Source organism: Sus scrofa, chromosome 13 (assembly GCF_000003025.6).
Source record: "Sus scrofa isolate TJ Tabasco breed Duroc chromosome 13, Sscrofa11.1, whole genome shotgun sequence".
NCBI lineage: Eukaryota > Metazoa > Chordata > Mammalia > Artiodactyla > Suidae > Sus > Sus scrofa.
Genome location: NC_010455.5, coordinates 120,515,577 through 120,541,079, shown reverse-complemented (window position 1 = coordinate 120,541,079; position 25,503 = coordinate 120,515,577). Strand labels below are relative to the sequence as shown.

The 25,503-nt window shown below is 39.4% G+C and overlaps 1 pseudogene; it reads right to left on the bottom strand.

Moving 5' to 3' along the window:
• On the bottom strand, positions 263–24,548 carry LOC106505757 (annotated as a pseudogene).

Sequence of the window (25,503 nt, the reverse complement as noted above, 5' to 3'; positions counted from 1 at the left end):
TAATCTTTGATATTTGAGTTTAATCGTCTCTTTAGAAGGAGAAAAGAGTGATAGTACTTGTTGAACTGGAATTACTACTAAAATCCAAAAAGCTGACGATATTAATTTAGCCAATCTTATTTAAATCAGGACTGTTCAAAAAAAACATTCCATCAGCCATACATGATCTGAATTCTAGTGTATGAGATCAATTTAAATTTGGTACACATATAAAAGTCATGAGACATTTTAGTTTTGTAATAAATAAGGCAGTGGCCAACTATTACTCATTAGTACCTTTTTTGAGATAAGTTACTGAGTTTTCCCTTTCTCCCTTCTTGTTAATGCGAGAGAAGATCATTTTTGTTCCAGGGATGTACTTCTTGGGATTCTCCAAGTACTCCATCAATGTCTCCTCCCCCAGGTGATACCTTTGTTCCTGTTGGCATCTGTGTAAGTGAATCCAGGAGCCTGACCTGTCTCCTGCCCAAATAGACCATGGAGGTTTGGATCAGTCTTGTGCTTGCTCCCTTTTCTACAGTATGGCACTGGTCACACTTCTGAACAAAAATCTTTTTGCCCTTCCCAACGCCACACACTTTTAAGTTGTTCTTTCGCTGAGCACAACAAAGTGGCCACCCGCAAGCCAGGTGTTTCAATCTCTAGACATGCCACTTGTCTGTGTGAACTTGGATGAATCATAAAACTTCATATTTAAAGTCAGGGCCATAACTACCTTATAGGGCCATAAAGATAGGTTGAAATGATGTAAACTTTAAAGTACTCCAGAAATTGAAATTTTCTTTTAGATAATAAATTCTTGGAGGGCAGAAACCATATAAATTCATTTCTGTATTCCCTTAATAGTCTGGGGCACAGTAAATGCCTACTGTGTATCTAATTATTGTGTCATTGCATACATTGGTTCCTCCAAGATCTCTTTGATTGCCCTTGGGCTTTGTGTGTGTGGGTTAAATAGTGGGTATTACTGACTGCATGTGCTATCACAGTCAGGCTATATTACTTTGGACAAGCCACCCAAACTCCTTAACAAATAACTGAACTGTTTGGATGGCTATGTGAGAGGATCCAGGTAAAGTACTCTGCAAAACATTGACTCATGGAAAATGCTCATTAAATACTAGCTTTTTTTTTTTTTTTTAATTTGGGTAATGCCTTTATTAGGGAACTAGAGAATTAGGAAAAGCTATGGGGGTTTTGGTTTACTTGTTTGTGGTTGTGTATGTGTGTGTGTGTGTGTGTGTGTGTGTGTATCTCCTTGAGCGAATTTTCTTGTTCATCATAGGTGATAGATAATAGAGGAAAGGGGAAAATGAGGCCCAAAGCTGACAGCTGGCCTGAATTTCCATTTGTGCTAATTCACTGGTTTCTTCTCCTGTCCACTAGGTGACACTGTTTACACATCTATGCTAGTCCATTTAGTCCTCTCCACAACAATTCAAAAGTAGCACATTTTGTTTGGGCTAATGGTGGTGGTGGTAATGAGGGTGGGTGGGTGGCGGGAGTGTATTGTGAAAGAAAATATAAATGAATTGAAAGTGACCACTCTTTGAGGTACAAATAGGGGCCAGTTGTCACCCACGGTTATGTGACTTTATGGGATAAGTTTCAAAATATCTTTTATTTTTTTTTTCAAAATATCTTTTAAACTGATTTTAAGGGCAGTATGCAATTATTCTTCATTTCTATTCCAAGAAATGAAGGAAGGCAGGAACTGTTCCCCCTCCCAAGCCTTCACCAAACCAAAGGATAAAATAAAAATATCATGGCTTTGAAAGTAGGGTTGAGTGGATGCTCTTGAAAGTCTGTTTCCCTCTCCTCAACAGTAGTTAATGAGGGTATAGACCACTAATAAGCAGCTGAAACAGTTTCTAGCATAAGCTTAAGCGGGGGCTTCAAATCTAATAAAAAGTAGTCATTGCAGAGAAGAAACCAAATGCAGTGTGTTCTTTTGGATATGGAGTTTGCAGAGGTCATCCTGGTCTTCCAGGTGAGGTTTTGGTTTTTTTTTTGTCTTTTTGTCTTTTTAGGGCAACACCCACAGCATACGGAAGTTCCCAGGCTAGGGGTCGAATAAGAGTTGTAGCTGCCTGGCTACAGCCACAGCAATGTGGGATCTGAGCCACATCTGTGACCTACACCACAGCTCATGGCAACGCCGGATCCCCAACCACTGAGCCACGATGGGAACTCCATCTTCCAGGTGAGTTTTGATCCCATTTCTGCACTGCTATATTGATACTGGAAGATGTCATTTATCTGGTTACCACCCAGGTGAAATTTGTGATGATTCCAAAATGTCACATTTTGGATATAAATAAAATTCAAAATGATTTTCTTCCCTTGCATTTTCAGACTATGAGCCAGGGGAAGCATGTCAACCATACCAAACCAAAGAATCAAGAAATCAAAGATTTCATCCATTTCCTTGGAGTTTGGGGGTCTGTCTTTTCTATTTATCATCACCTCTTCATTGTCCCTTATTAACTTTAAAATTAACTTGTTTATGCTGCTTGTTTAGGGCTTAGATTATTTTTGTCTTCAAAAGTAACCAAAATGCTCTAACAAATACTTCCCGGTTCAGAATTTTCCTAAAGCTTTCCTGGCTTCCTTTGCTAATGAGCTCTAATTTTCTTTGCTTTTCTGTGTGTCTACCAGCATGCACCACCTTGAGTTGGTGTGTAATAAACAACTAAATATAGTCACAGTTTTGGCAGCTAACTTTTGGAAGACTGTCACAAGGCCCCCTAAAACAGGAATTAAGCAGATTTAAAATGAACAGGCAAAATCTTCTGCACTTGGAAAGAGAGAACTTTTTATGTGTTGTGAACAGTAGTTACCACAATGTCTTCTACATATTTACTGCCGCTTTAAGTAACAGTAATAACTTTAATGATTGTTAGCAAAGCACCGTTAAATGCTCAGCACCCCTCTCTGAAATGGGGCTTCTTCCAGAAAATTCTTATTGTGGAACCAACATTATATAATCAGCAGTTGCGTGAAGAGGTTTGGGCAGTAGAGCAGATAACAGCAGCCTCTGCTAGCTACGAAGAACGGCCTTGGCTGAAACACACATTTTGTTCTTTGATTCTGCATAGATCCCCATGACATGGGGTTTGCTTATTCACAGCTCCGTCTTGCAGGGTCCTCTGAGAAAAAAATGAGAGAGCAGAAAAAAGAGAGGAGGGAAAAAGGAGAAAAAAGGGGGACAGAGAGAAATGCAGTGCTGGCTTCGGTATATTTGAATTCTAACTCTTGGGGCATTCTTCTAAGTAGTGAATACTAATTATGCCCAGTGTATCAAATTGTGTCCTGTTTTTGTAAATCAAACAAATGTTCCTAGGAGGTAGCTGGAGACCACCAAGCCTGTTTCATTTATGATGCAACCAGAATTGAAAGCTAGGAGTTGAGAAGGGATAGGCTTTGTGGATTTACTTAATTTTATAACATATGCCTTAAACCTTCAACGCTACCATTACATACAGGCTGCAAGCTTTAATATAATGCTCTTATTTGAACAATTAATATGCTCTTAGGGATGGCTATAGCACTTTCTAGGGACATTGAGTATAAATAAATTGTTTTGAGGGGAAGGGGTTGTAGTGCTTATTTTTCAGGAAAAATGAGAAATAGGTCATGGTGCATGGACAGTGTTGCTCTCATCAAAAAAACCCATAGATCTTTACCAAATGCTAGGTACATATTTGTGAACTATTTATTGGTGAAAATATATCAGTGCTGCTTCCAAGAGGAAGTTTTGACATTCCATTTGGAGGATCACAGGCCCTCAATGATCTTGTCTTAGCTTTTAGAAGAAAGAAAATACTTAATTTTTGTTGCCAGATTGATCTTCCTAAAGCACCCTTGCTCCTCAAATCTTCAGTGGCTTGCTGTTGTTTACTAACTAACGCCTACACTTACTGAGGACAAAAGCCTTCCCTGACTGAGCAGTGCCTTTTCCAGTCTTTGTGCTCATGCCCCTCTATGTATCACATGCTAACCAGATGGGACTCTGGGTTTGGCGCTCCCAGTATTTGCTGGCACGCATCACTCTTCCTGGGATGTTCTCAGGGACTCTCCTCCCTATAAACCATCTCTTATCATTGGCATCCTGCTTGCCACTAAAGGACCAGTTTAAAAACCACCTCTTCAACAAGTCCTCCCTGAGTCTCTTCTGCCTTTAGCCAGAAGTAATTCTTCATTTTTTTGTAATATTCTATTTCTTCTATGTCACTTGAATTCTGCTTTGGTTGGTAGGTACCTGTGTATGCAGCATCTTACTTATTAACAAGACTACAAGCTCCCGGGTATTTGGTTTTAATCTGCTTCTGCCTCAGTGGCTTGCACAGCATCAGGTACAGAATATATGGTCATACATCTTTCGAATAAGTAAATAATTAAGGCATACACACTATCTTGCTGGACTAATTTCAATAGCTGTTTCTAAGGGCCAATAATATAAAATGACAGCATCAAAAATAAAGTAATTAGGAGTATATTTCTTTATATAGGTTTTGCTTCAATGAGCTTTTTCAAATAGTTACCTTCTTTCTGATGTGTTTGACACATAGTGGGTGCTCACTCAACCAGCTCATAGCTGCTTGAATGTGGTATCACAGCAAATGAGTTTCCATAACAAGGCAAAGAGAGGTTTTAATCAGAGTTTTTTGAATTTATGAACTGAAGAACAGTTTTTCCAGGTTTACACAAAAACCGGAAAGCTTAAAAGGCAGAATGAATCATTTCCATTCTTGATGCACATGAGTCTGTGGACTGTTGATAGTAAAGGATGAGCAACATTTTAAAATGTGATGTGAACTAACACTAACACTTACTGGGGATTGATTGTATGCTAGGCACTCTGCTCATCCGCTTACATGCATTACTTCATTTGGTCTCCCAGTAATTATTATTTCACTTATAGATAAGAAAACTGAATCTTAGAGAAGTTAAGTGAATTGCTCAAAGACACATAGCTAGTAAGTGGCAGAACTGGTATTCGAACCCAGGCTGACTAACTCCAGTGCATATACCATTCTGGTTTTTTGTGCAAATTTATGTCCTTCCGGAAGAGAATATAATAGAGTGGATCTTAGGCAGTGGTAGAAACAAGTTTTTATTCAGCTCAAACCTTCTCTTCTCTGTGTTCCTATTTTATAGATGAAAAATCTGAGGCCCTTAGAGAGGTTAAGTGACTTATCGAGGATCATAGAGCTAGTGAAATCTGGGATTAGGTCTCAGATACCTAGACTTTCAGTCTGGAGGGCCCCCCCTTAGAAGATGGTGTGGTGTCACATAGATTTGAATGTACATAAATCTAGCTAGAGTCCCTTAAACCTAAGTCCTAGGTGCAGTGAAACCCAGAGGCAATTCACCTGACCCTGAATGGTCTTAGTGTATATGATTTATAAAGAGGTCTATCCACCTCCCTTTTTGCTTATTGGCTAATCCAATAGCACACATTTCAGTCTGGTATCTATGTGACTTATCTGCTTTAATCTTTATGAATCTTAAGGGTGCTGAAGTTGACCAGTCATGTATCAGAGGCCGAGACATTTCCTTTTCTGTGGCTGACTTTGCCCTCTTATGCAAGAACTAGGACCTGAAGAGCTGGCCTCGGTTTCAGTTGAGTATGTGGTTGCCTGTGTGATGCCATTTGGAGGCCTCTCTGCTACTACTACAAAGATGTCTAGATATCCACAGTGAAAGATCCCTCAGGGTTAAGGGATTTCTTTAGTGATAAATGCTGAGATTGTGGAAGCAAAACAATAGAGATGACAAGGATGACAACAACAATGCAACAATACAACAGAGCATTTGAAATCAGAAAGCTAGAGGACCAGGCACCAAAGGGTCATGACTTGAGAATGAGAGCATCTTCCTTCCCAGTTAAGCAGGGGATGGTCCTACTTGAGCTCCACCAGGGAGATTATAAGCACTCAGGGATCTAGATATTGAAATGAGATTTGAAATCAGCAATAATTCTGTCTCTGAGCTGATTATGGAAAAGGTTTTGGATCTCAGTTTCTTTTCTATAAAATGATATAAATCTTACGGGGCTGCTATGGCAATTAGGTTAAATTGGACAATATCTGAAAGCTCTTAGCAAATGCAGTGCTGTACGCACACCGGTTCTCTGTTAATGACCAACTGATGCTTTCAGGGGGCCCTGATGATAATAAAAATATACATTCTGGGAGAGCAAACAGATTTAGTTATTTTTATATCCACACTATTTTAAAAATTTGGTCTTATGAAAAAGGAGTAAATAGGGCATAGGCAAAGGCATTTCTTTGGGATGAGTGGGAGACAAAAGGAGAATGAAAGTCAGGAGCCAGAGTGTCATTTAAGTGAAAGTCTCAACAGCCAATCAATGTGAAAGCCATGGGTTGGGGTACAGGTGAAGAGTAAGAGGGGGTCAGTGAGGTCAAACATTTCTCAAATCACTGTTTGGCCCAGGGGTGTCCTTTTGCAGGTGTCTGAGTTACCTCATGTGGTGTTTCTCAGTCACTGGGCTTTCAAGCAGCTGATATCAAAATTACTGTGGTGTCCTAGCAACTTAAAGATCTTGTAGCCATCAGATAATAAAGCCTGATATCCCAGTAGCAGGAATATTGGGGGAAAGGAAGACTGAAATATTTCCCAGTTGTGTTTCATATATCTATGACTTCTGTTTGGAGAGGTAGAGTTAGGTTATATTTTACATTTTCTGTTTCAGAGAGAAGGAAACCTCACTTATCAGGGTGGTTTTGCTCTTATGTATAGGAAAACTCTCAGTATCCGACAGACAGGTAATAGTAATCCTGTAGTATCTACCCTGTACATTATAACTTTCTTGCATAAATATCAAATCAGGGTTTATAAAAATCTTAGAATTGAAAGATAACAAAATATTTTTATCCTCTATACATATTTAAGCCATTCTAAATAAAAATGAAATTCTCCTGCCTCTAAAAAAAGATTCCCAGAGTCTCTTGAAACTCACTTTAATATTCGTCTAGTCTTTCTGCTACACAGTAATTCCCACTGCTATTAATTTTTCCCTAGTTGAAGATGGAGACTAGCTTACTGACATACTTCTGTGGGCGATGCTCTGTGTCATATTCATATTTGCATTCCTATCACTTACCATTGTCTTTGGCATAAAGCAAGCATTCAGTTAGTGTTTGCTGAATGAATGAATAAATGAAAAAATGTGTGACTGAATGAATGAATGATTTTTGCTTCTAATTTACTCTATTGGTGTGTCTCCTTTTTAGTCAGAAAAATTCCAGTTCTTTAATGTTTCAGGAGGAATCTGCCTTCTTTTGAACATCTAAACCTTTGATTGGCTCTTAACTCAATTCTCTCTAAGTTTTTCATGTTTCCCTTTGGTTTGAAGCCCAGAATTGGAGATCAGTAAAGCTACCAGGTAAAAATGCTAAAACTCTTCCTCACTTATAGAATGGCGTAAGCTTCAGTTTTTAGGAAAGGGTAGCTCTAGCAGATGAAAATCTAGCTGTGGGAGGTTTTGGGCCTTAAAGTGTTAGAGTTGAGAGTGATTGAAGGAATTAATGTTAAGTGTTTTTGTTCTTTTGTTTGTGGTTTTTATTGGTTTGTTTGTTTTGATGTAATGATGATAATGCGATATGGCTAGGGCAAAAGTCTTTATCTGTTAGAAATATTCATTTACAGATTAAATCTTATGATATCTAGGGTTTGCTTTTAAAAAATCAGCCGGAAAGGATGAAGGAGAAATTAAGGCAGTATAGTTGAAGCAAGATATGCTGATAATTTTTGAAGCTGGGTTAATTGTTCTATTCTCCCTACTTTTGTGAATGAGGCTTTTTTTTTTTTTTAAATAAAAAGTTAAGAAAAATGTATGTAGGCAAACCTACTTATTCTAGATGGGAAAAACCAAGACACAGAGAGGTGAGGAGGCATGCCTAAAATCACAAAGCTAGATAATGGAGAACTTGGACCAGAAGGCAAATCTATCTTTCATTCAAATGCTCTTTCCAGGACTCTACATTTAGTTTAGCTCGTGGTGCACATTTGTAGACCTTATTCACGTCATCTTTGTCCTGCTTATGCTAATCTTGACAAGCAAAGACCATTTATGATTCTAGCCTGTTTCCAACCTAACTTGGTTTACTATCCCTATGATTTTAATACATGCAAAGATTTCCCCAGTTTAGGTAAAAGTCAAAAGAGAAAATAATGTTGATATAATGCTTTGTTTTATAGCATTCTTAGGGACTAAAATAAAATATTAACAGACAACAAAACACATAACGTATGTGCAAGGAACTTCAATTAATGAAGAGCCAATAAACATATTCAAACTTTTAAACAAGAAACTACACACTGCAACAGAATCTAAATAATGCCCCAGAAGTAATTGTTAATTTAAGTGGGTAATAAAATGATGAAATGCTTTGATAGGGCTCTGCCCTGCAGAATCTCTGTGATACATCCAGCAACTTGGCAGCCATCCAAGGCCCAGAGCATCTTCAAGTTTGGAATATCTCATCAGAAGCCAAGACCACCTCAGGAATTCACTTGTGCCCAGCATGGGTTACATGGTTTTATCCATATTTCTTTTAAAAGAGAAAGAGCAAGCATCTCTTTATTTAGAGGAAAGGTCTAAAGAAGCGAGGGAATGGAGAATTACGTGTGTGGGGGGATTGGGGGTAGAAAGGGAAGAAATTTTGGGGGAGTTAATTCATTTAGCCATAACCCTAAGATAAAAACCATGAAATGGTTCATAACAAACTGCCACAATGGTCTGGCCCAGAATACAAGTTTGGTAGTAGGAAACCTAAGTCAGGTGACTTACTCCAGGTGTGGAGAAGTATTTCAGGGCGAGCCTAACCAGGAAGTTATTCTGTTCGGAACAAGGGGAAAGCACATGTGAGATAGTTCTATAAACCATTAAGTGTGATAAGGTGCTAGAAGCACTACGAAGTAATTTCCAAACTAATGTGGAATTCAAACAGCACCTATTCACTTGCAAGATATATTTATTTTTATTTTTTTTAGGTCCACACCTGCAGCATGTAGAAGTTCCCAGGCTATGGGTCAAATTGGAGTTTCATCTGCCAGCCTGTATCACAGCCACAGCCAACACCAGATCTGAGCTGTGTCTGTGAGTTATACCACAGCTCAAGGCAATGCTGGATCCTTAACCCACTGAGTGAGGCCAGGGGTCCAAACCTGCATCCTCATGGATACTAGTTGGATTCTTAACCTTCTGCACCACAATGGTAAATGGAAAGTAACCTTAAAACTTGTATAAAAATTAAGAAATGGGAGTTCCCCTCGTAGCTCAGTGGGTTACAAATCTGACTATTATCCATGGGGATGTGCATTCCATCCCTGGCCTCACTCTGTGGGTTAAGGATCTGGCATTGCTGTGAGCTGTGATGTAGCTCACAAATATGGCTTGGATTCCATGTTGCTGTGGCTGTGGCTTAGGCCAGCAGCTGTAGCTCCAATTTGATCCTTAGTATGGGAACTTCCATATGCAGCAGGTATGGCCCTGAAAAGAAAAAAAAAAAAAAAAAAAAAAGAAAAAATGCAGAAAGAAAAAAAGAAAAGAAAAGGAAGAACTCAACCTCACAAAAAAAATAAACAACATGAAACCAAATAGCACTCACTCCCTTAAATAGGTTTCAAAACATTTTTGGAGTAGGTTTAAGACACTTTATTTTTCCTTCTTTTTTTTTGTCTTTTATCCTCTTAGGGCTGCATCTGCGGCATCCAGCCTATGCCAGAGCCACAGCAATGCCATATCCGAACCGCATCTGTGACCTACACCACCCCTCACGGCAATGCCAGATCCTTAATCCACTGAGTGAGGCCAGGGATCAAACCCGCAACCTCATGGTTCCTAGTTGGATTCGTTGCCGCTGAGCCACGATGGGAACTCCAAGACACTTTAAGTGACTTGTATGCAGAGACAACACATAGGTATATTGTCCATTTTTCCCCTATCAGAATTAATTCTCTTTGCTTATAAAATGCATATCATGAGAATAAAATTCTTTCTTTTCCTCATAATTTTTTTCATTATATCCTCTAATTCCCAGGGTGATAAAAAAACTTTTTAAGAAGTTAATGTTAACTGTGGATTTCAATTTTAAACAAGTTTCTCAGTAGAACCAGACAGACATGAAATCATATGTTCCAGTGAATTGTGTTTTCATTTAAAGTTAAAAAAATATAAAAACAAACCTTGCTCCACCCCCACCTAGCATGTGACTCCAGGTCACCACCCTTGGAACATTGTGCTTTTGAGCTTTTGACTGGATTTGCTTCTGAGGTTAAGAGAAGTGTGTGACAGATGTTGGGAGGCAGTTGGGGACAGGGGTGGGGTTCAGGGATGAAGAGGCTGCCAGATGTTGAGCGGGAGGATGGAGTGTGAGGATAAAAGCCTGCCAGATGTCTGCAGTGCTGAGTGTCAGGGACCTACTTTTCCATGATCTTTGGAAGATGACTTATATCCCATCAATAGGATCTCATAAAGGTCTTACTCCTCCTCAATAAATACTGAATCCAAGGTTCATATAACTATTTTCTGTATGGTTTTTTGCCTCAGATTGTCTTTTTAAAAAATCCAAGATGAGGGTTAAATGAATGAAAATACACAATCAACCAATATACTCATTTGTAAATAAAGGAGGGTTGAGAGGTCTTTACATTTAAATCTGTTGTTCTGAATTATAAAGATAATCACCTTTTATTTTCTATTTATTTTATCTTTCCAATAAGGAATGATTTGCTCTTCTCTTTTCCCCACAATGAAATTAATAGATTTATTCATCGAGTTTTCTAAATTTAGAGGCCAAACTGATGTTTTTCTCCCACTGCTTAATTTTATTCTTAGCAGCACTTACATAAAGCCAGGCAGTGAAAGATATGGCAAAATTACTAACTTAACTGTGACCTGGAATGCACTGATAGAATAAAATAACAATAATGAAGATTGATGTACCAGAGAGACTTAATACTATGTGCCCCTAATGAAATCTGTTTTATGCTTACAGTTTTTCCCCACAGTGCTTTTGGCTACATGTTTCTTGTGGTTTTTAGGAGTCTATGTTTTCCTGTGATTCCTGGAATAGGCTCAATTCTTAGGCGAATAGATAGGCCACACAAAAGAAAATATGTGAATCATAATTTCCTTAGATTTGGGGAACTTTACTGTTTTCTAGGACTAGACTTGACTACAACAAGTAAAATTCCTCTCTCTACTCTTGTTTGAAAGCCTTGGAAATAATGATATTTGGGATGCTGGGGAGTGAACCAAGAGACTTAGAAGACTGAAAGAGAAGCTACATTTGTCCATTGCCTTCTTAATCTTCAGGAAGCCAAAGCTTGTGATCACCATGGATCACACTTAGCAGTGTTGATCATTGATCCTCTAGCCTATACTGACATTGATGCATTCAGTAAATAATTACTGAGCATGTATAGTAGATGCCATGTTCTTGGAATGTGTGGTGAAAGAAGTCCTTCTTGGAACTCCCTTTGTATGAACAAGATAGATACTGAACAGATAATTGCTCAAATAATAAGTCAAAGTGTGAGCAATGAGCACACATTCTTCACCAAAGAATTACTTTATGATCTGGCAAATCAGTCTCTCATTAGGATCACCAGATAGACCATCCACTTGGTTGGGTGAGTCAGCTTTCAATGTGATGGTGTGCAAGCATTTCATCAGGTGGTACTTAAATACCACCAAGAAAACAAGAAAACTCTTTTAGCCTGCATCCCAGGTTCTTCTGGGGACAATTCTAGAATTGAAACTGTCTTCACATCTAGGCCTGGTGTTTTTTAAAATAAATTTCCAATTTTAGAATAGTTTTAGATTATAGAAAAGTTGTGAGGATCGTACAGAGCACTCCCATATACACAGTTTCTCCTATTATTAACATTTTATATTAATATGATACATTCGTCACAATCAGTCAACCAATATTGATACATTACTACTAACTGAAACTCATCTTTTTATGAACTTCTCAGATTTCTTTAGTTTTTACCTAATGTTCTTTCTGCTCTAAAATGTCAGCCAGGATACTACACCACTTTATTTGTCATGTCTCCTTAGCCTTTTGGTTATGAGAGTTTTCCAGACTTCTCTTGTTCTTTATGACCTTGACAGTTTTGAAGAGTAGTGTTCAGGCATTCTTTGGAATGTGCCACTCATGGAATTTGTCTAAAGTTTTTCTTATTTATTTATTTATTTTCCCACTGTACAGCAAGGGGATCAAGTTATCCTTACATGTATACATTTATTTTCCCCCACCCTTTGTTCTGTTGCAATATGAGTATCTAGACATAGTTCTCAATGCTACTCAGCAGGATCTCCTTGTAAATCTATTCTAAGTTGTGTCTGATAACCCCAAGCACCCGATCTGAAGTTTTTCTTAGATTAGTTAGGGTTATGAGGTTTGGGGAGGGGGACTACATCACATCGTATCAAGGGTGCATATTATCAACATGACATCACTGTTGATGTTGACCTTGACACCTGGCTGAGGTAGTATTTGTTTCTCCACTGAGGTTACTCATTTCTCCTTTTTCTATACTGTACTCTTTGGAAGGAAGTTACCCTGAGCACTCTGCACTTAAAAACTGGAGAATTATGCTTCCCCTCTTTGTGGGTAGAGTATCCACATAATTTATTTGGAGGTTTTCTGCATGGAAAATTTGTCTGTTCTCCTCCATTCTTTTCTTTTTTTCTTAAAAAATTTTTTTTTGTCTTTAAGACCACAACCATGGCATATGGAGGTTCCCAGGCTAGGGGTCAAATCGGAGCTATAGATGCTGGCCTATACTACAGCCACAGCAATGCGGGATCCAAGCCATGTCTGGGACCTATACCATGGCTCACGGCAATGCCAGATCCTCAACCCACTGAGCAAGGCCAGGAATCGAACCTGCATCCTCATGGATGCTAGTCAGATTCGTTTCTGCTGAGCCATGACAGGAATTCCATCCTCCACTTATTTCTTTATTAAATCATTTATTTATATCAGTGAGGACTGATGGATACTTATTTTATACATTGGTTTAAATACCATTTTATTTTGTTGCTCATATTGCTCTAGCTTTAGACATTGGAAGCTCCTTCAGGTGGCTCCTGTGCCCCTTAGACATGTCCATGTCATTGTATGTATATATGTTTTCTTTTTATAAATTTTTGGAGTGCTTCATTACTTGCTATCACTACAAATGTTCCAGACTCATCTTATATATTTCTAGCTACAGTCCTAGATGCAACAATTTCTCCAGTGGGCTTTGGTTTATTTTATTGGAGAATGGTATTAGAAACCAACACATGTCTAGGTGCCTTTGGTTTGTTTTTCACACAATAAATTACCTGTGAAATAGTGATTGAAAAGAAACATAGGGTGGAGAAGGAAGTCTAAACTGCAGGGACAGGCCTTATTTCTGTTTCTCATATCTCCCACTTATGTTTGTTTGTTTTAGTTTTTTTCATGGGGGAGGCCACACCTGTGGCATATGGAAGTTCCTGGACCAGGGATCAAACCCATGCCACCACAGAGATAACACAGGAAACTTAATCAGCTGTGCCACAGCAGGAATTCCTAAACCCAATTCTTCTTCTTCTCTTTTTTTCCCCCTTTTTTGGTTGCCCTGCAGCATATGGAGTTCCTGGTCCAGGGATCAAATCTAAGTCACAGTTGCATACTACCCCCAGGCTACAGCAACCCACTGTGCTGGGCCAGGAATTGAACCTGTATCCTGGCACTGCAGAGACACTGCCGATCCTGTTGAGCCAAAGTGGGAACTCCATATATTTCCCACTTACTAACAGCAAAGTCCTGGGCAAATAATTTGGCCTCTCAGGATCTCACCCTTCTCATCTATAAAATGGGCATAATATTACTGACCTTGCAGGTTGTTGTGAGAATTAGAAAAAAAAAAAAGTATTTATAGTAGCACTGGCACATAGAATCTGTTCACAAAGTCATTTCATTGGAGTGGTAGGTCCATATGGGTGTCACCACCCTGGAGTTGGCTGAACACCAAGGAAAATAAGTATTTAATTTTTTAAGTTGCATAAACAAAACCATATTATCCATGGAGGAAATAAAAAAGGGATGTTTTTCTTACAATTCTACTACACTAACATATGTTCTCTTTTAGTCCTTGTCATTATGTACTTATTTAAAAAAATATTTTCATCACATTGCATATAAAAGAGAAATGTTTTACCATAGTGTATATAGTAATAGTAAAATAGTAACACTTACTGAGTGCTTATATTCAAAATTTACATGGATTATTACAATTTACATTTTATAGTTGAGGAAATTGATGCACAGAGAGGCTAAGTACCTTCCCAGGGGGCACTCAGCCAAGGAGAGAGGAAGACAGGATATGAACTGAGGTCTATTGGATGCCAGACCTTGAAACTCTTAATTATTATGCTATATTTTCTTTTTAATGCAGACACCCCCCCCCCACCAGAGTCACAAGCACACACATATATCTATGTATTCATTGCTTTATGCAATAAATAGTGAATGTCTATCATGCTTAAAGGCATTGAATGATGTTGGTAATAAAAAAAAAATTGTTCAGAGTCCCTTTTAAAAAAGGTGTTTAGGATTTTATAGGAGATATTGCACATAGGCAATGACTGCAATGCAATTCTATGTGTAATAAATACTATTTGAGTCATAAAGATTTCAGTGTTTGGAAAAAAGGAAGGATCACATTTGCCCAGTGACACCAGGGAGAGTTTGATGGAGGAGGTGACATTTGAACTGAGACTTGAAGGATAATAGGCCAGATTGAAATAGGTAGATTTGTGGCTAGTAAAAAGATTTCAGCTAAATGGGATAGTAAAAATAAAGCTGCAGAGGCTTGTGGTAAATTAGATTACTGAACAGCAGTTATTCATTTCACTCCCCAAATTGCTTGGGGTGGAGCATCCTCCCTTACTCTCAGAATCCTTGGTGTTGGCCTTGTGACCTTTGTAGGCCAGTAGAAGTGACATCATGAGTATAGTCTTTAAAAGAGGCATGATAAGTTTCTGCCAGCCCTCTTGGAGATTCTTCCCTTTGTCTTAAGAAGAGTGTATCTCAGGTAACTCTTGCTCCTTCATCCTGAGACCCAAGATAAAGGCACATGGAAGCAGACCTGAAAGTGACTTGGCTTGAGTACAATCTGGCCCAGATGAGCCCAGATGAGATCATGTAACCTTTCACAGATATGCAGACTTGTGAGTATGAAATAAATGCCAGTTGTTATGAACCCCTGAGACTTTGGGGTTGTTTGTTATGCAGCATAATCTAAGCAAAAATCTAAGTAAGAGAGGCTAGAAGGGATAAGACGAATTAGAAGAGAAGGTTATGGTCCAGTTTGGTTGACAAATATGCTTTCATGCCTGTAAGAAGAATTTTCACTTAACACAAAAATAGTGAGTAAAATAACTCAGACTTTGTTGGATTTGGGCTGCCAAAATGGCCAAGATGCTTATGTAGGAGTTATGGAAAATGTACAAAATTATGGATTTGAAATAAAAGCACAGACTGTCTTGGATATTTTTCCTTCTCTCTCCACCTCTTTCATGCCATTTGAGCCATACCAAGTAAACACTGGGAACATGGGTCTTCCCTCCAAGGACCTTATAATCAGTTTAATAAGCAAGACAGACATACAAGTAGAAAACACAAGGGGAGTTCTTGTAAGAAGAGAGTAGCAGGAGTTATGGTAAAGAAGGACTCTGATATAATTTTAGTTTAATAATATAAAGGATACATATTAGCAAGAAGTTAATCATGACAGTATGATAGGTAAAATTCATTCATAAATATCCTTTCCTGAGGATAGGTGATTGCCATGGGTCCCCTACTCCTCCATATTCCAAGTTCAGGAACATAAATGCAAATTTCTGATGACTGACAAGCCACCTGTTTGCTTAGCCCAAGGTAGAACCCTAGTGGGAGGCAACAATATATTTCAAAAAAGATGTGAAAGAAAAAAGACTGAGTGAGTGGGTGGGTCTGTGGGAAAGGACTATGAGGGGATGGTTTTTGGGGAAAGAGTAGAGAACTAAAGCTTGTGCTGGGGCAGGGGATTGGTGGAATAGACTAGGGAGGCCTTTCTTTCAATGCCATCCCTTTTGGGCTCAAGTTGGAAAATATCACTCCAACTTCACATTAAAGACTGTTTTCTCCTGGTTTTGTTGCGCTTTACTGCCAGTAAGACAATTTGAGTATGAACTATGCCACACTCACCTCTTATCTGCAAGTCATCTACATATCATCATATCTAAAGAGTTTTGTCTTCTCTCAGCCTTCAGGACATGCCCTATGTATTACGTGTCTCCTTTATGAGATGGCCTGGTATCATTTCTTTTCAGCTAATAAATTCTGCACCATGGAGTAAATTTACAACCAAAAAGATGAGGGAAAGTTGGTCTCTTTAGTACATTATTCCGAAGTGCTTCTAGGACTGCCTCAGTCTTGAGTGAATCAACCCTTAATCTTTCCAAGGTGGGCAGGAGAAATGTGGGGTCCTCCAGGTGAGTTCTGATTAAGCACTTCCCTGATTCACCCATTGGTGTGACCACAGAGACTGCAGCCATAAATGAGCTCCATAGGAAGCCTTGCCACTAAAGAACTATCAAACATATTTCACCAACATTTGTTGAACACTTGCTACTTGACAGGCATTGTGGTAGGCATAGTAAGGGACACAAAATGAATAAGACATGGTTTTCTCCCCCATGGAGCTTTATAATCAAGTGGAGAAATAGATAGGCACAGAACAACACAGGATTTGGGAGGCTGAATGGAAAGGCAAGTTTGAGCATGGGCCAGATATAGAAACACCCAACCTCTAGGTTCCAAATTGGAACATAGAGTAACAGAAATCTATTCTAGCCACATGGGAAGCCAGTAGCAGGCCCAATGGAGGAGATTGATTTAAAACATTATCCTTGCAGGGTGGTTAAAGCTGAGGTACCCTATGCTGGTCTGGGGAGAGAAGAATAGGCCCAATCGGATAAAAGGTCTTCTTTTTTAAAGCCTCATTTCAGCATCTTTTTCCCCTTGCTTTCTATTTTTTTGTTTCACTTCCCAGAGGCACTGGCTAGAAATTTCCTAGGACATTCTTTGCCTGTATGATGAAGATGGCATGATTTTAGTGGGCCTCATATCACAACAAAGCAGGTTTAAACTTTAAGTGACAAAACTCCTGCACTCGCCGTGAGCTAGTTTCTTTTTGGATTGAGTAGAAGTGAAGGTAGCTAGCTCTCCATCCCTCTATGTAGATACTAGACTCCTTTCATATTCACTGAGCTCTTATGGAGATCATCTTGGAGATCTGGTAGCAACATACCACTTGCTAATTGTTCATTCATTTTTTTCTTAAGTAAAACAGTCTTGGAGGACAGGCCTGGGAACTAGGCTTATAGGCTGGGAAAACAGACAGGGATTCAGGCAGCAGCTGTTTTTAATGTGCTCAGAGACTACATATGTTCTACGTAGAGAACACATTGCATTCAGTAAAGATCATAAAATATGCATGTGAATGTGGTAAGAACATGACAGTAAAAATAGTGCCGCCAACACAATGGAAACACTTTGTTATGCTGCTAAACCCTGTGGCTTCATGTCCCAGAATATGGCAGCCAGGATCTATTTTCTAGAGTTGAGATTTGTTGTGTTTTAATGCCACAATCATCTATTTTTTCCCACATGGTTAATATATAACACTGAGAGAACTGTTAATAGTACCTTCTAACCTGTGGAGATACATAAGACTCCCTCTACCATTGATCTATGGAATGATTTAAGGACAATATAGTTAAGGACAAAATCCTCAGATAGAGGCAATTTGCTATATTAGCAAGGGGTAAAATTTTGAAAAGGGAAGTTAAACGGTATCATGATTAAAAACTAGATAAGGAATCCTTTAAACTCATTCAGTGCACCTAAAAAATTGCTCTTTTTATTTTAACAAACTTTTTATTTTGAAATGGTTTTAGATTTATGGAGTAGTTGTAAAGATAGGACAGGGTTCCCTTTATACACCTCAACCAGTTTCAGTTTTCCCTAATGTTACAATCTTACAATGTCACGGCACATTTGTCAAAAATAAAAGACCAAATGGGTACATGACTATTAATTCTACACTTCAATTAGATTTTACCACTTTTCCTGTTAATGTCTTTTCCAGTTTTAGGATCCAGTCTAGGATACTATATTACATATATTTGTCACATTTCCTTAGTCTCCTCTGGTCTGTGATAGTTTCTCAGTCTTTCCTTGATTTTCACAACCTTGATAGTTTTGAGGAGTATTGGCTAGGCATTTTGTAGCATATATAAAAAAAAAATGCTGTGTTTTAAAATGAAGCCTGCTCCTCTTGCTTGGGAGAAACTACTTTCTGTCTTGGAATGCCGAGACCAGCTCAGCAGGATGGGCTGAAGAACGGGTGCTGTAGAACTTAAGGAAAAAAAAGTTAACATAAAACAAGACACAGAGACATTTATCTTAAGTAAAGGTGGGAACCAGGGGACTCAAGGTCTCATGGACCAAGAGCCCTGCCTCAAGAAACCACACTGCTTTTATTGTGCTCTTGAGGATTACATCAAGTGAAAAGGGGGTTGTAGGTAAAGATGTAGGTTTTTTAAAAAATTATTTTGTAAGTTCTTTTATTATTTTAAAAGTCACTTAGCTGGTAGATGGTTAAACTTTTACTCTAAACTTTAGGCATTTAAGAATCATTAGCATTTGAGTTAGCTATCTATGCACAGCATTTCAGAGAATTCTCACTGTGCTTCCGCAAACAGCATGGGTATTTGCGGCAACCCTGTGTGTCTAGGTTTGCACCTTGGTTCTCTTTGCTAATGCATATTCTGCTAAGACCACTCATAAACCACTTGGCCATGAGGTTCCTCTTTCTCTTATTCTTTAGAGGACATATCATGCTTGTGCAAATGGCATGCCAATCTGCACAGGTCTGGCCTGCCTAGACCAGTGTATTATGTCCTCTTTCAGCTGACCCCACGAATAACCCATGCCTTTAGGTCTTTGTTCTTAAACTTAAGTCATTTACCATCACCGTGACTGTTTCTCAAGCAGGAAGACGGGACAAAGTAAGGAAGGACAAGATGGAGTTTTCAGCAAAGAGGCTAAGAAAATATTATAAAAACATGCCTCGCAACATTGGAAGGCCAGAGAAGAACCATGGTTGATACTGGGGGAGAAAAGGCATGGAGGAGGACACCAGGACTCTTCTTAGTCTGGTCTTCTGCTCTGGGGATGAAGAGCACCTGAGGACCAAGGGTAGCCCAGCATGTTTGAGGGCAATGCCTGGAGTCAAAGGTCTAATAACTATATATCAGAATCACTTGGGGGAGCTTCCAAAAATACTCAGAACTCATCCTAGACCAGTTAAATCAGAATTTCTGGAGCTGTGGTCCAGGCCTGGGTATTTTTCAATGGCGTACCAGGTGATTCTAATGCACAGGGATGGAGAATCACAGACCTAGCTAGAACTAAAAAACGTATTTGCCTAAGTTCCTTAGATGTAGCCATGGGGAAGGAGTAGGTCAGAGACATGTAATTGGTCAAGGATTTGGGATTTGGGATTCTGGAAAAGTCTCTTTATTACAGATTTACCTGACAGCATTATTATTCTTCTTATTATTATTTTGCTTTTCAGGGCCGCACCCGTGGCATGTGGAGGTTCCCAGGCTAGGGGTCAAATCGGAGCTGTAGATGTCAGCCTATGCCACAGCCACAGCATCTGCAACCTACACCACAGCTCATGGCAAAGCCAGATCCTTAACCCACTGAGTGAGGCCAGGGATCGAACCCACAACCTCATGGTTCCTAGTCAGATTTGTTTCTGCTGTGCCACAACGGGAACTTATGGCATTATTTTATTCCCTTACTTTTCTTAGCTAGCTTGACAACTAAGTGCCAAGCAGTGGATTTATTCCCTTAGTCATCAGTCTGATGTGAGGCTAAAATAAGTGAGTTCTGGAGCCCTGTCCTTCGTCAAATATCCTGCTTTTAGTTGTCTAGTGACTGGGGCTGACCATTGCAGATGCAATCTATTGCTTGGGTAAAAACACTAAACTAGGAATTGGGAAACTAGGTTTTAGTCTTAGGGCTTTAAAAGCCATTTGACCACTGGCCGGTCAGGTGAATTTCTCTTGAACTCAGCACTCACAAGACAAATGAGAGGTTTGAGTCAGGTCATCACTGAGATCTCATCTGGCTCTAAAATTCTGTTTCTTTTTCTTTTTTTTGTCTTTTGAGGGCTGCACCCACGGCATATGTAGTTTCTTAGGCTAGGGGTAGAATCAGAGCTGTAGCCGCCAGCCTACACCACAGCCACCATGTCTGCGTCGGATCTGAGTCGTGTCTTCGACCTACACCACAGCTCACCGCAACACCAGATCCTTAACCCCCCCGAGCGAGGCCAGGAATCGTACCTGCAACCTCATGGTTACTAGTTGGGTTCGTTAACCACTGAGCCACGATGGGAACTCCCAAAAAGTCTATGTTTCTTTTAAGTCCCAGTTTGTCACTGATTAAATGTTCAGCCTCGGGTGAGCCACTTAATTTTGCCAGGCCTCATTTCCCAACTGTTAAATGGGATAGGGATATCTCACTTCAGGGTTGTTGTGGGCACTAATTGAGATCATTCTTTCTGAAGTGGTGTATAATTCTAGCAGTAATGTTTTCTAAAAAAGTGGGTGATTCTTCCTTCCCCAAGGGGATCATTGTATCACTATTGTGTATCTTGCCCACATCTTACAGGTGCATCTCCAGTACTCAATGCATATTTGTGGATTGAGTAAATGGCATAATCTGAAGATAAAACTTTAGTTAACAGCAGTGGATTTCAACAGCAGCTTCCAATTTGATTCACCTGAGATCCTGTAAAAATGACTTTCCCATTGCTCCTCTCCCCATCCCCACCAATAAAATTAGAATCTTTGGGGATGGGATAAAGGTGTAAGTTTTTTGGGAGGATCTCTAGGTGATTCCAATGTGCAGCCAAAGGTGAGAACCACTGCATATGAGGGGCGATTTTTCTTGCTCAGCAAGAAAAGATGACTTGAGTATTAAAGGTTGTCCAAACCTTGAAGGATATGCATTGTATCATTACTTCGCTATCTGCCACAACACTTAGCACAGGTGCTTGGCAGAAACTCAACACGGATTTGTTCAATTGGACAACACTTTAAAAAAATTCTTAGATTATCATTTACTCCCTTAGCCATTTCACTCACTATGTGATATGACGTGAAAAGCAGGTAAAGTCAAGGGTTCTAACCCCCTTGATCATATTTTCACTACACATAGGTTAGGTTTTTTAAAAAAGGATTCTTACAATTTAATGAACCTAGTTTGAAAAAGGGATCCTTCCTTCCTCATTTCACCCCCACTTTGCATCCTCTTCTTGGTTGGTCTCTCTAGTCCTACAGCTGATTGAAGCCTGGGGCTGGGGAGCATGGTAAGTGTCAGCTGATGGTGGTGGCATTTTCAAGAGCCAGAGTTACTGCGATGAGCCCAGGGCATGTCACTGCTTCAAGGTGTTTCATCTACTGACTGAAAGGTTATCTGATTTGATTTCCACACTCCTTGGGCTCCCAATGCTTTATTTATTCTCATATGAAAAACATATTTTTAAAAAGATTCTGAGATGCTCCTCTTATTATTAATACAGGTGCTTACTTAGTTCCAGATAAATACAGCCCCCCCCCTTGAATGTGTTGTAGCTTTATATGAAGCTAATGGAGCAAGGCAATGCTCAAACGTCAAATTAAACTGCACAGCTCTGTAATCACTCAGACTGACATGGCATAAAAGGATAATTAGTAGTTCATTACATGGAACATTGTTTGTTCAGCTAAATTGATTTCTCAGCTGCCCATGTTTTCTGTTTACTTAGTAAGCGCTCCACTGCACATTTTTATTTGAGAGCTAGGAAATCCCTTTCCCTGAACTTTTTTTTTTGATCAGTTCAGTTTTAAAATATAATTTGCTTGAGCTAGGTGAACCTCCGAATGACATACAGGTGTATGGTAACAATCATGAGTGTGGATTGATGCGCAGAACATAAAACTGGCTGTGGTTAGAAACCTGGGAGACTCTCCCCAAAGGCTGGAGTATACTCCGTGGCTTTGTACCTGGAAATGCTTCTGCGGCTGTTTGCTTTTCAACTTAAGAGTGAACTTCCCTCTCAGGAAGGGAGGGAGTGAGAGAGAAATTGGAATAAACACCTAATCCCTTGCCGCTCAAAGTAGAAAATTTTCAACAAAGTTTTCTTAAACCCTTCATGTTGCCTGTTAATGCCAAGATAAAACAGTGGGTGTTTTAGGATTTCCTGCAACCCTGTTCACCAACATCAGGGTTTAGAAAGAATACCCTTAAAAACTTTCTGAATTTGCTACCTTATATCAATAATGTGAATTTTCTAGGTTGGTGCAGCATAGCTATTCATAGAACACACCCCTTGGCTGTTTTCATGTCCATGGCACTTCTTCCTGGGCAGTGAGGCAGCCACATAGATTTTGCTTGTCAAACACAGGCACTCAGATGTGTGGTCTTTGACACCAGCAGTATCTGCCTCTTATCGTATAGCTTACCCAGGGTTTTGCCATTGGTTTGCTCGGCTTTGCTAGCAATAGGTCAATGCATTGACCTGAATGGCACCTTGGTGTTGTGACAGTCTTAAAGAGAGGAGATACCAGTTGTGCAGCAAGTTCAGGCTTTGGGCACATGATGAAATATAAGTCTGGGTAGGGTGTTAGTCTGGTAGTTCTGCCACAAAGAAGTGTTTTTTTCTTCTTTGCTTCTCAACATTAGCTAGGTTTTGCTAGTCTATGGAGGAACTTAGAAATCTGCTATTTGAAATTAGATATTTATATCATTTGTATTAAGTGGATAAGGTGGGTTGATGTGAGGAGAGGGGAGGTCTTTTGAGGCTGGGCAAAGAAAAGCTTGGTGTTTCACCCTGCTTAAGTATTCTTTCAAAACACATGGTTGCAGCTGGGGTCCATGCTACTGGAACTAAAGACTATCAAATCCCACCACAACCAAGTTCTGGTTTTCTTTCCTTGGTTGCTCATAAGGCTCACATAACATAAACACGACATATTGAGCAGGCATCTCTCAGTTACCAATAGTAATGGGAGGAAATACAGCCTGTATGAATGAAATCCACAGATAATCCCAGAGGCTCACCAGTGCTTTTTGATTTAATCTTCTTCCCTAGCAACCAAGTTTGGTGCTAGACTCAGAATTGAAGTTAAACTCAGAGGAAGAGAATTCCAACTTTTGAAGAGAGTATGGACATACTATATTTGTATTATCAGCCCACAAGGACCCTTAACTTTCTGTGAAGAAAGTAATTTGGGGCAAAAATCCTGGGCAGGGTATTTTCCTGTAAGGTTTGAATTTGGAGACCAGTCAGAGTGAAAAATCTATTTACTGGGATCTTGTTCAGGTTAAAACAATGACAGTAAATGTGCCTCTCATGAACTGAAGCCTACTGTGTATCTGGTGCTGTGCTATGTGTTTTATGTCTGGAGTTGTGGTCCCTTTCCTCTCAACTCTAATTGCAGGCTTTCTTTCCCTTTTTTGGCTAGTCCCTGTACTCGGGGTTAAAGCAGTGGGGGTGGTTACCAACATGAGACTGTCCTTTATTTTGGAGCATTACCTGCCACCTGAGTGTTTGCCCCAATGCTTGCCCACTTGTTCTATCCTCTACATCCTGCAACCCCCCTAGGTTCCCCTGGACAGAGCTTAGATGTTCTGGCTCCCTTTTGTCATCTCCTATCTCAGTTCTGCTGTTACTGTTTTCCCTGAGTTTTTACAATCAGATTAGCTATTGCTGGTACCCTATCCTCCAAACCCTGCTGCTATTATGGGAATGTGGGGCCAAACAAAGCCCAGTTCCTAAGCTGATGCCTATAAAGGCAGAATATATGTACATAGTCCTCCTCGACTTGCTCATACAATGTTTTATCAAAGCCCTGCTGTCAAAACTAAATTATCTAAAGGTCTTGTTACAACTCTCAAGTTCCTGTTTTCACTAACTCCCCCTGGCTGCCAGAGAGACATGTGAACTTCTTTAGGGACAAATCTTGGGCTCTCTCACCTCAATCACAGAGTCTCTCAGCCCTCTTGCTTTGGCCCAGGGCACAGGGTTGATTCTGCCCAGATGGCCCTTCCCCCCATGCCTAGAACAATGCCAAGCATGTAATAAATGCTCAGTAATAGTTGTTGAATAAATAAAGTTCAGCATCTTTTCAAGACTGGGGAAGAGTCCCGCCTTGCACCTGCTAACCGTTATGTCTCTCTCTACCTTTGCCTTCAGGCTGGGATCCTGCCTTGCTTGGACTAGTACTCTCCTTGAATTTCTTGGATTTTATCTATGCTCCAAACTGCTGAGGATCTGGATGTTGCTCCCATCATTGCTTCTCACGTGACTTTGGTTTGTCAAGGTCTTGCCCTCACCCTGATGCTGGCCGAAACTACTAGATCGTGCTTCATATTCCCTAGGAAGAAGCAGTTGGAAGCTAAGCCCCAACAGATCCTGAAGAAGGCAGATAGGCTTTTCAACTCAAGTGCAGTTTCCATTCCAGTCATATGTCATGGATGCTTGTTGTCACTCCCTGAGGCATTAGTGAATCAGGAAGTATGTTGGTTCCCTTAACCCTTTCTGGTGGAGACAAATCACATAGCTAAATATATTAAGGCCCATTAAACTGCAAAATATGGTTGCGAGGCAAACCAAGGAAAAAATTTACAAGACTCCCAGTCTGAGACACAATGTAGAACTGATAAGGGAAATGAAGTGTAATAGAAGCCTCAAAATTAAAAAGGAAATTCCACTCTTATGTCCTAGCTTTTATGTTTGGCTTTTTTGATAGTAGGTGTGAGTATGTGAGTGTAAATAATTTGCATATATCTATACTCCAATTACTGGTTTAGAAATGATGTATGTTAAATGTAGGTGATATTTATATTTTACTTTAATGAAAAGTTATAAAATGAGTAATATTTATTCAAGAACCTAGAATAACTCCCTTGGATTTACTTGGATGATTAGACCAGAAACACATTCAGAAAGACTATACATAGTCTTTCTCTCTGAAAGAACAAAGTGCTAGTTCTGCAGCATTTCAGTCTGTCAAGCAAATATATAGGAACATGTTTTTCTTTTGAAAGGCATATTATTATGTACCTGATAAATCAAAATGAGCTCTTCTGAGTGACTTACATCTGTCAAATAAATAAAATTTGATCCCACATATATATATATCAACTATTAAACAAATCCAATGTGGGGATGAAACTAATTCAGTTATGTAATGTTTTTAAGAACAAAAAATTAAAATAGATGTTTATATCACAAAATAAAACTTATTAAAAAATAATTATATTCCATAATATGGATAATCCTTACTTTATTTTAATATCCATCCTGCTATTGATGGACACTTAA